Source organism: Ochlerotatus camptorhynchus, unplaced genomic scaffold, assembly GCF_037179485.1.
Source record: "Ochlerotatus camptorhynchus isolate MF236.1 unplaced genomic scaffold, CSIRO-AGI_Acam_v1.1 ptg000493l, whole genome shotgun sequence".
NCBI lineage: Eukaryota > Metazoa > Arthropoda > Insecta > Diptera > Culicidae > Ochlerotatus > Ochlerotatus camptorhynchus.
Genome location: NW_027040978.1, coordinates 571,537 through 582,934, shown reverse-complemented (window position 1 = coordinate 582,934; position 11,398 = coordinate 571,537). Strand labels below are relative to the sequence as shown.

The 11,398-nt window shown below is 37.5% G+C and overlaps 1 protein-coding gene across 2 annotated transcripts in view; it reads left to right on the top strand.

The window, feature by feature from the left end:
* The window catches only part of Cdep (Chondrocyte-derived ezrin-like domain containing protein), a 221,103-nt gene that overhangs the window by 207,014 nt on the left and 2,691 nt on the right, over window positions 1-11,398 (top strand). The window lies entirely within an intron of this gene.

Here is an 11,398-nt window from a genome sequence, read left to right as displayed (position 1 = left end):
AAAGTTATGTATTAAATGAATATTACGTGTGGTCACTAGGGTGTCTTGGAAGGATAAATAAAGACAACCGTAGTGACTAATGTAAACTGGATTTATTAATATACATTTATTATCTAGACTACTGTGATTGGACTATTCAGTCGAGTTGCCTCAGCTTTCTCCTTCACTCCTCCTCAAGTTCGCACTGAAGGTCAATCTTCTTCCGCAACTGCCCTTTTTTAACTCTTTATTTGTTCCAAATTCAAAATAAATAACATTTAATTTTAACCAAGGTGCTCCAGTTACTACAGTAACTTACCAGCCTTAATTGTTATGATATATATCTAAGTGTTTTAACATTGTTTCTGCCTTGGCAATTCAGTATTTCAAACAATTTTTTTTTTACCTGCAGGTCAGTATAACAATTTACATCTTAAAACTAAAAACTAAAACTTAATCTTATCTAAGTATAAAGGGAATTAATCGTTGCAATTGAGGCCAATTTTGCCTGAAATTATCAATTATTTTGTTGAACATTAGTTCTAAAGTCTCAACATCCGAAATTCTTTTTTTTTTCCTGGTAGTGCAACAACTAGACCATATTGGCACAGCGTAAAGCATGGCCGGTCTAAAAGTTGTCTGTCCCATATGAATTTTAATCATTTTTTAGTTAACCTTGAGAATGGTGTTTATTTTCATTGAACTTTAAGAAATCACATTGAAAATTACATCTTTATATGGGCAAAACATAAAAAAAATACCAAACTAGGTCAGTCCTATATTGAAAGTACCCGCATCCCGCATAACAGTCCCATTTGTCACATAAAAATAGATTGAAGTAAAATTTCATTTGCAAAGGATTGCACAGTCTCTTATCGTGATTTTAATATTTTTTTTTATTGTTAATGAACTACAAAAAAAATATTCCGAGTTAGTATAATGTGCATGTATTTGATCAAATTTCACTTAACGATGCTTAATTTGCCTTAACGGGTAAACGTTCCCTGAACAACTTCTGGTCAGGGCTGGCAAATGTAATTTTCAATGAAAGCTCTCACGCGATATTTACAGAGATACTTCTGTCACTATCATTGGATGAGAAAACGATGATAGAGATTTTCATCAAAATCTCATCGAATTTTTTCGAAATTATTAATTATTTTGTTGGACATTTGTTCTAAAGTCTCAACATTCGAAATTCTATGTACTTCGGTAGTACTGTACCAGGGAGGCAACTTCAAAATCATCTTCAGAACTTTTTTCTGAATCCTTTGAAGTGCTTTTTTCCTGGTAGTGCAACAACTAGACCATATTGGCACAGCGTAAAGCATGGCCGGTCTAAAAACTTGTTTAAATATTAGAAGTTTATTCGTCAGGCAAAGTTTGGATTTCCTGTTTATAAGAGGATACAAACATTTTATATATTTGTTACATTTGGCTTGAATGCCCTCAATGTGATCTTTAAAAGTTAATTTTTGGTCAAGTATTAATCCAAGATATTTCACTTGGTTTGACCAGGAAATTGGAACTCCGTTCATAGTGACTATGTGACTACTACTAGGTTTCAAAAACGAAGCGCTAGGCTTATGGGGAAATATTATAAGTTGAGTTTTGGAAGCGTTGGGAGAAATCTTCCAATATCTAAACTTTTCTGCAGTCTGCTGCAAATAACACGAAGACTTCTTCCTTTAGCGGAAATGCCTGTGTCATCAGCGAACAAAGATTTGTGGCAACCCTGAGGCAAATCAGGGACACTGTCGAATGCTTTTTCTATGTCAAGAAGAGCAACTCCAGTTGAGTGGCCTTCAGATTTGTTTGAACGGATTAAATTGGTAACTCTTAAGAGTTGATGAGTAGTTGAATGCCCATGGCGAAATCCAAACTGCTCATCTGCAAAAATTGAGTTCGTATTGATGTGAAGCATCATTTAAAATTATCTTTTCAAAAAGTTTACTTATTGAAGAAAGCAAACTTATTGGACAGTAGCTATAAGCTTCAGCTGGATTTTTATCCGGCTTCAAAATTGGAACAACAATGGAAACATCGGTTAAATAATTTTACCAAGAGAAAGACAAGGTACTTTCTGGGAGTTTTTTGATGAGGATATAGAAAACTTCATCATCACCTGGAGCTTTCATATTTTGAAACTTTTTAGTTATAGACCTTACTTCGTCCAAATCAGTCCCCCAGGAATCATCAAAAATATTTTCCCGGGAGAAAATATTCAGAAAATCCCCCCCTGATTCTCAATAGGACTAGTAAGACCCAAACTGAAATTATGGGAACTCTCAAATTGCTTAGCAAGTTTCTGAGCTTTTTCCAAATTTGTGATCAAAATTTTACCACCTTCTTTAACCGCTGGAATTGGCTATTGAGGTTTTTTCAAAATTTTTGTGAGTTTCCAAAAGGGTTTGGAACTCGGGTCTAATTTAGAAATATTATTTTCAAAAGTTTTGTTCCTCAGGGCAGAGAATCGCTTTTTAATTTGTTTTTGCAAATCCCGCCAGATAACTTTCGTGGCAGGATCGCGTGTTCTTTGATTTTGTCTCCTACGGACATTTTTAAGACGGATCAAGAGCTGATGATCATCGTCTATTATAATTGAATCGAATTTAATCTCGCATTTTGGTACTGAGGCAGTTCTTGCTTCAACTATAGAAGTAGTCAGAGATTCAAGAGCATAATTAATTTCATCTTTTGTTTGCAAAGGAATGTTTGGATCGAAGTTATATTCCATAAATGTTCGATATTTTTTCCAATCAGCTCTATGGTAATTGAAAGTAGAGCTGTTGGGATTACAAATTATTTCTTGGGATATTTCAAAAGTTACTGGAAGGTGATCAGAAACGAAGTCAGCATGGGTAACCGATTGGCTACAAAGTTGACATGAATCAGTTAAGACCAAATCAATAGTGGAGGGATTTCTTGCAGAAGAAAAGCATGTTGGGCTGTTTGAATATTGAATAGTGTAATAACCTGCAGAACAATCATCAAACAGAATATTATTATTGGAATTGCTTTGAGCATTATTCCATGAGCGGTGTTTTGCATTAAAATCACCAATAATAAAGAATTTAGACCTATGACGGGTATGTTTCTGAAGGTCAACCGTGAGAAAATTCTTTTGCTGGCCTACGCATTGGAATGGCAAATAGGCAGCTATAAACGTAAGTTGTCCAAATTTTGTTTTAACAGAAACACCCAAACTTTCAAAAACTTTGGTTTCAAATGAAGAAAGAATTTTATGTTTGATTCGTTTATAAACAATGATGGCAACGCCACCACAGGGTCCATAAAGACGACCATTTCTATAAATCAAATAATTAGCGTCCTTCTTAACCTTATGGTCAGGTTTAAGGAACGTTTCAGTTAAAACGGCAATATGCACGTTATGAACTCTCAAAAAGTTAAATAGCTCGTCTTCATTATCTTTAAGAGATCGAGCATTCCAATTTAAAATGTTTAATGCTTTAAAATCCATTACTGAATTTTAAAGTCATGACAATATTATTTGCAAATTTTACCCCAGTTTGAATAGCATCAAACATTGAGTTAAATTTAAGCATATCAGAAATCATGTCTATTAATGATTTCTGTAAAAATTCCATTTTAGGGGCAGTAATGCTTCCTAAGTCAAAATTGTCAAAATTTCCGTTAGTATTACGTTGGTTAGTTTTTTGATTTCTACCCGGTGCAATAGCAGCATAGGTAGCTCCATTAACTCGCTGAACATTGTTAGCAGCGAGGGGATTAGGTACAGATGAACAATTTGAAGCAGGGGTGATATTTGTATCTACAGGTACGAATGTAGAATTTGTTCGTCGCTGACCGTTGTTAACAGCAGAGGAATTTGTACCTGGTCGGAAACGTGGAGCGTTTCCTACCTGTCGCTTAGAACGAGATTTTTTTTCCTTTGGTTTATTTTTTTCCGTCGATCTTGTTTTCCGTGCTGAACACCAATGCTACCGACGTGCCAGGAAGGCAGCTCCGACACCTGGACCCTACCTATCGACCCATCAACTCATGAACCGGGGACCAACGGCTTTACTTCCCATCCGAAGGAAGGCGTGATCAGAGATGTTATGCCTCAGAACATCCCGGCGGCGCCGAGTGGTATTGAACCCAGGCCTGCTGGGGTGAGAGGTAATCACGCTTACCACTACACCACCGGCGCCGTTCGAGAACGAGATTGTAGGATCGCTTTGCGAGTCTTACATTCCCAAAAATTGGATTTGTGGTTTTCACCACAATTTGAACATTTAAATTTCTTAGGATCTTCCTTCACAGGACAGTCGTCCTTTGCGTGAGAGGAATCACCACAAATTATGCATTTAGTTGGCATGTAGCAATTTTTAGTTCCGTGACCCCATCCCTGGCACTTACGGCACTGGGTGAGGTTTTGGAAATTTCCTCCAGTCTTCTTGAAGTATTCCCACTTCACTCGGACATGGAGCATAAGGCTAGCTTTTTCTAAGGCCTTAAGGTTGTTTAGTTCACTAGACTTGAAGTGAACTAAATAAAAATCATTAGAAATCCCGTTGCGCGAATCTCCACGACGGGATTTCATTTTCATTTTGATTACTTGGAGTGGCACAACTCCAAGTAATTTTGCCAGTTCATCTTCGATCTGTCTTGAAACCTTCAAGTTGGGGTCTGTTATTGGAAAATGTTACCTTCTGAAGGTCCACAGCTAGCACTAATTCGTCTGGTTCAACTTCGTCGCCATCTGCGCGATACTGATCACGCGATTCTTCATGCTTCGCACAATCAGAGCAGCCATGTCTTCCATCTTCAGTTTTGTGTCCCAACAAATTCTAATGTTGCCTAGCATGCTTCACATTCCTCGTGCCCGAGTTTAACAATAGAAATGTTAAGCTCTTTCACGACTCTGCAAAAGAATGTGTAGCTCACTTCCATTTCAGGGTGCGCTTCTTGGTACCCTTGGTACATTTGTTTCTCCGTTATATCCGTTGGTAGATGAAGCCTGTTTGGTGCATGTTTACGACGATAGTGTGAAATTGTCAGATTGTACAATAATATATGAGCTTTTACAGCATTCTTGCGATCAGCTTTACGTTGTTCTTTTTTCGTTCGTTTACAATTTTTTCTGCGCTGTTCGACAAAATATTTTCCTTCCGAATCGATGCTTTCAATGGTCACAGAATCCTTTGTAGAGTTGTTGTTATCATCGATAGCTTTATCGTCATCAATCTGACCAACAGCTTGCCCATCTTCAATATTTGGATGAGTTAAAAACAAAGTAGCTGTGCGGGAAACTTGCGGGTACTGCTCCGATTTGTTGTTCGAGTCAAATCCGTAGAATTCGTCTTCTGAACTCTCACCACAGTATATTTTAACTGCTTCAAGAGCTGACATTTTTATCAAAGTTAAGTTACATGCAACGCGAAAAATACTAATCCAATGTTAATTTCGAAATGCACTTCTTACGTCCAAGGTAAACAACTCAAGCGATAGTGCGCAATGGGACTGGTATGCGAGTACCTTTGCGCTCGTCATATGGGACTGGTCCCATATGATTTCGGCTCATTTTTTTCGTGATAAACAAAAGTTTTATTTATATTTTAGTTACACAAGATATTGTTATGTTGTAATGCAACTAATTTCAGCAGTGGTGCTGTAATCTTGTTCTCAACATGGCGATTTTTCAAATGGGACTGACATGCGGGTATGGGCAACATTTGGCTTGAATGCCCTCAATGTGATCTTTAAAAGTTAATTTTTGGTCAAGTACTAATCCAAGATATTTCACTTAGTTTGACCAGGAAATTGGAACGCCTTTCATAGTGAATAAGTGACTACTACTAGGTTTCAAAAAGGAAGCTCTAGGCTTATGTGGAAATATTAAAAGTTGAGTTTTGGAAGCGTTGGGAGAAATCTTCCATTTTTACTCTGCTGCAAATAACACGAAAACTTCTTCCTTTAGCAGAAATGCTTGTGTCATCGCGAATCAAGATTTCTGACAACCCTGAGGCAAATCAGGGAGGTCCGAATTGAAAATGTCATACAATATAGGCCCAAGAATGCTACCCTGAGGAACTTCTGATCTAACAAGTAGTCGTTCAGATTTGGAATTTTCGATAATTTCATAAAATTAAACTTTTTTTCAATTTAGCAATCAAACCTTCAGCCAAACACTGTCAAAAGCTTTTTCTATGTCTGAAAGAGCAACTCCAGTTGAACAGCCTTCAGATTTGTTTGAACGAATTAAATTGGTAACTCTTAAGAGTTGCTGAGTAGTTGAATGGCGAAATCCAAACTGTTCATCCAGTGGCATGTGCACGACACAGGTGCAAATAATATAAAATTATGCGTTTAGATATTTATAGATTTTCTGGTCACATTATAGCTGTACTTCTATACTCCAGACCACAAGTGACTTGATTTCCTTCAAGAAGAATTAAATTCAGTTCTGATGGTCTGCCTAATCCCTCTAAACATGTCGATATCACTACCATGAGAAAACTCGTTAAATAGTGCTCCCAAAAGCGGTGGCAGGTGGAAAATTTGTGAAAATTTGTAAGTGGTTGCCACACCTTCTATCGCCAGGAAATAAAATTAAATCATGCTTGAAACATGCCACAAATTCGAGGGGGGCGACACATCTAAATCTCAATGCTACATGCTCGAAAAATCTGACACTAGCGAATCAATCTTCTAAAAAGCTTCTTTCATTTCTCGCATCGACTTACATCGCGCATCATCTTTTTGCAGGAAAGCTTCAGAATCGTCATCAGGCCTCTTTCTATCTACTCAGCGTACGCGCAGCTAGCCACAGCAAACCACAATCTTTCCTGCATCGTAGATAGAGTCGTCCCCCCCGCACAAATTGTCCACAATACATGGCGATTTGCACCACTAGTCTTAATTGAAACTTTCAAGAAAATAAGCGCTAAACGGAAGCAACACTAGGCTTGGGAATTGTCAACCTCATGACGATAAACTATGTAACAAAGACGACAAAAAAAGTCAACGTTCATCTGACAAGCTCGATGCAACAAACGTATGCTTGAAAGACTGATCTACTGGGCTGTCTCTCGATTAATTTTTTTTTAATTCTTGTCTTTCTCTCATTTGGTCTCGAAAAATCTGTTGCGTGACGTTTTCCAGAACGACTTAGTTGTTTCACGTATACGTCGGACGACAAGATTGACGGAAACTGCTGACATGGTTATTGACGAAAAAAGTCTGTCCATTCTGCCGCTGGTCGTTTTCTAGTAGGGTAAAAGCTCCTATAGTAGCGGTACGTTAGAAGCGTTAGATTCCTATAGTTGTGTATGGAGACTCAATACACAACTATAGGAACCTAACGCTTCTAACGTACCGCTACTATAGGAGCGTTTACCCTAAATGCATGTCGCTTTGTATACGAGACATAACGAAATTGAAATAACTGGAATTGTGTTGTTTTGATGGGATTTCACTGTTAACTCGATTTAGAGATGAACTACACTCCAAAAAATATGCACGTCCGATCTACGTGAAAACATAGGTAACTTTCGTCCATACTACTTTTCACGTAACATTTACGTTAATGTCATGTAGCCAAAAATATTCCCATTTAGTGGTCAACGTGAACAGTAAGGTAAATTTTACGTGATTTCCATTTAACTTGGAATAGATTTTCACGCAATATTTACGTGGTTTTTAAATGATATTTACTGACATTTATTGTTTATATTACGTTTACGTTCCGTGATTTTTACTAATATTGAAATTGATTTTCACGGAATGTTTACGTGATCTTGAAGCAACGTTTACAGGATCTAAAAATACCAAGAAAATAATATTTAAACATTTTTAGATTTTTTAAATTAAACGTCGAGCATTTCTCTATTGCTATTCAAAAATTAACAATGAACATTTCGTTGCCTCAAATTTTTGATCAGGACCATTCTGATGCAATATCTGTTTGCGCTGTCTTATTCAGAGTTATGATATTGATTCCAGCCTCTGAAATCTAAATAAATGCAATTATTTGCGCGGTCTTCGTATGATGTAAAATAGTATAAAAACACCTTCTAGTTTATGCAGTGTTAGTGTTAGGAAATCCAAAACTGAGAGCAACTCTTCCTCTAATGAAGTCGACGCCATATTGAATAACTTTTTCATACATGTAAATCACGTAAACCCATTTCACGTAAGCACTTTCATCATCAGCTCCAGTGAACATTACATGGTATGTTTGTCAATTTCACTACCATCATGTAAAAATGGAAGTTGAAGTAATCGAAATGGCTACTTGATTTATCACGTTCACGAACTAGGACAACTTTTAAGGAAGGTACAAATCGGTTTTTTCATCTCTCTTTACCAAACACCCCCTTTGGAGAGGGATGGTGAGTTGATTTGTACCTTGGTGAGGTGATTTGTACCTTCCTTAAAAGTTGTCCTAGCTCGCTTGTCTAATATCTATATACAATCTTCACACTGCCGTACTCTAACGGAACTATCAACTCTATGCTTTCATCTACTCCATCTATCGTATAAAAATTACCACTACAGTCTGTTATTTGAAATTAGCATCTTCAACTATATCAAATATGGGTATTTTCGGAACAAGTACGACGCGTACATCCCGAAAATCGAGGTCTGACGCCATTTTTGAATCCAAGATGGCGGTCATTGACTTCAGAAAACTGTAAAATACCCTATAATATGGATTTTTTTCCGGAGAAGACATGTAGATGCCGAATATCAATGTCCGATGCCATTTTATTATACAATATAGCGGCTCTCAAATTCTGAAAACTGTAAAATACCCTACAATATGAGTATTTTTGGAACGGGGTAGACGTGTAGATGCTGAAAATCAATATCTGATGCCATTTTTTATATCCCGATGCCTGCCATTGAATTTAGAAAAACTGTCATCTACCCTAGAATATGGATATTTCCATACCGAAAATCGAATCCAACTTGGTGGCTCTCGGTTTCAAAAAAAAAATATCATGTACTCTACAATATGGGTATAATCAGAACCGGGATGATTTCGATATCCGGTCTCTAGACGACATTCCATTTCCAAAAATACTCACATTGAAGGGTATTTGACAGTATTTCTCCCTTTTTCTGGAACTGAAAACCATCATCTTGGATTTCACGATGGCGTTGGACATCGATTTACGGTTTCAAGACGTCACCTCGACTTCGAAAATATCTATATTGAAGGGTATTTGACAGTGTTTCCTATTTTTTTTTTCTGAAATTGGAAGCCACCATCTTGGATTTCAAAATGACGTCGGACATTGATATCCAGTCTGTCACCTGTCACGTCACCCTGTTTCTGAAAATACCTATATTTAAGATTATTTGACAGTAATTTGCAATTTTTCTAAAATCGGAAGCCGCCATTTTGTATATCAAGATGGCGCTGGACATCGATTTTTGGTATCTAGACGACATCCCGATTTCAAAAATATCCCTTTTGAAAGGTATTTGACAGTATTTCCCACTTTTTCTGAAACCAGGAATCGCCATCTTTGCTTCATCCTATTCTTAAAATATACATATTGAAGGGTATTTGACAGTTTTCCCCACTTTTTCTGAAATCGTAAGTCGCCATTTTTGATTTCGGCCTCTCGACGTCACCTTGATTTCAAAAAATACCCATATTGAAGGGTATTTAACAGTATTTTCCGCTGTTTCTGTAACCGGATGCCGCCATCTTGGATTTCACATCGATTTGCGGTCTTTAGACGTCATCCCGGATCCGAAAAAAAATGAAGGGTATTTTAAAATATTTCCGGTTTTTTTCTGAATCTGGCAGCCGACATCTTTGATATCAAGATGGCGCTGAACATCAATTTACGGTCTGTAGACGTCATCCCGATTCCGAAAATATCCATATTGAAGGGTATTTGGCAGTATTTCCCACTTTTTCTGAAATCGCAAGCCGCCATCTTGAAATACCGATTCCGGAAATACTAATATTGAAGAAAATGAACATTATTTCCGGCCTTTTTTTTTAATCTGACTTCCGTATTAGAAGATGATGCTCCTTTTTAAATGACATTTTAAATTTGGTTGGTTGACGAATGAAGAGACAGAACCCATACATTCGGACATGAATGAAGAAGTTTGCTGTGGGGTATAAAGTTGTGTTGAGCTCAGAGCCGAGAGTGTGACCTATAGTACTTTGGCACAGGGAGCAGTATGAGTGACATACGACTAGAATAGATAGTCGCGACTGGATGGATTCTTGATTTTGTCGTGGTGGTCTTGTCGTGCGATAAGAAATTGTTTTTTGACGAATATTTTCCAGGATGACAATTTTGTAATGCATCTTGTTGTGCGTCAATGACAAACCCGACAATTCCCGAGGGGGGCGACTCTATCTACGATGAAGGTAAAATTGTTTTTTGCTGTGGTTAGCTGCGTGTACGCTGAGTAGATAGAAAGAAGATATATGACGATTCTGAAGATTCCTTGCAAAAAGATGATGCACGATGCAAGTAGATACGAGAAATTAAAGAAGATTTTTCGAAGATTGATTAGCTAGTGTGAGATTTGTTGAGCACCTAGAATTGAGATTTAGATGTGTCGTCCCCCTCGACAATTCCCATGTCTGCCTAAGGCTAGCTTTTTCCAAGGCCTTAAGGTTGTTTAGTGACTCCCCAGAACGGGATTTCATTTTTATTTTGATTACTTGGAGTAGCACAACTCCAAGTAGTTTTTCCAATTCATCTTTGATCTGATCCATGAATTCACCACTGGGCAGTCCTTTCATAACAACCTTGAACACACGTTCAGTTTTGATGTTGTAAGTAAAAAAATGTATGCTGCTTGTCAGTAAGATACTTGAGAACATATTTTCAGCCAATACACGACATTCACCCTGACGGCCAATTTGCAGTGAAAACTTAAATTTCACGAAGTTCAAAAGTTCCGTGCGAAGAGCGTGGAAATCGGAAGTGGTTATCATAATAGGGGGAATCTTTTCCTTCTTGGCATTAAGCCGGGAAAGTTTACTAGAATTTTTCCTGGATGATGGATCATTCTCATCATCCGTGAACAAATCAAATTGATTGCTCAAACTAATTTCATCAGAATAGGGATCCAGAGATTGCCCCTTTCTTTTGCGCTTAGGCGCCATGGCGGCAGTAAAACTTTTATCCAAAACGACTTCCAAGCTGATTACTATAAGAATCTGAAGGATCGAAGAGGAATTTTCCAAATCGATATCCAAGAAGGATTACCTTGGGTAGGGTCCAAACAACAATCGAAGAGGAATGAGTCAAACAAGGTAGAACATTTACAGGTGTATTGAGCACTGAAAAGTGCTGTTTAAATTTGTTGTAGCTTTAGGTAGTAGTAAAACTTCCTTCAGAAAAAAGCAAATAGATCCGCGCGGACTGATTTTCACTAATCATAATATTTCATGGCATACTACAGCTATCGC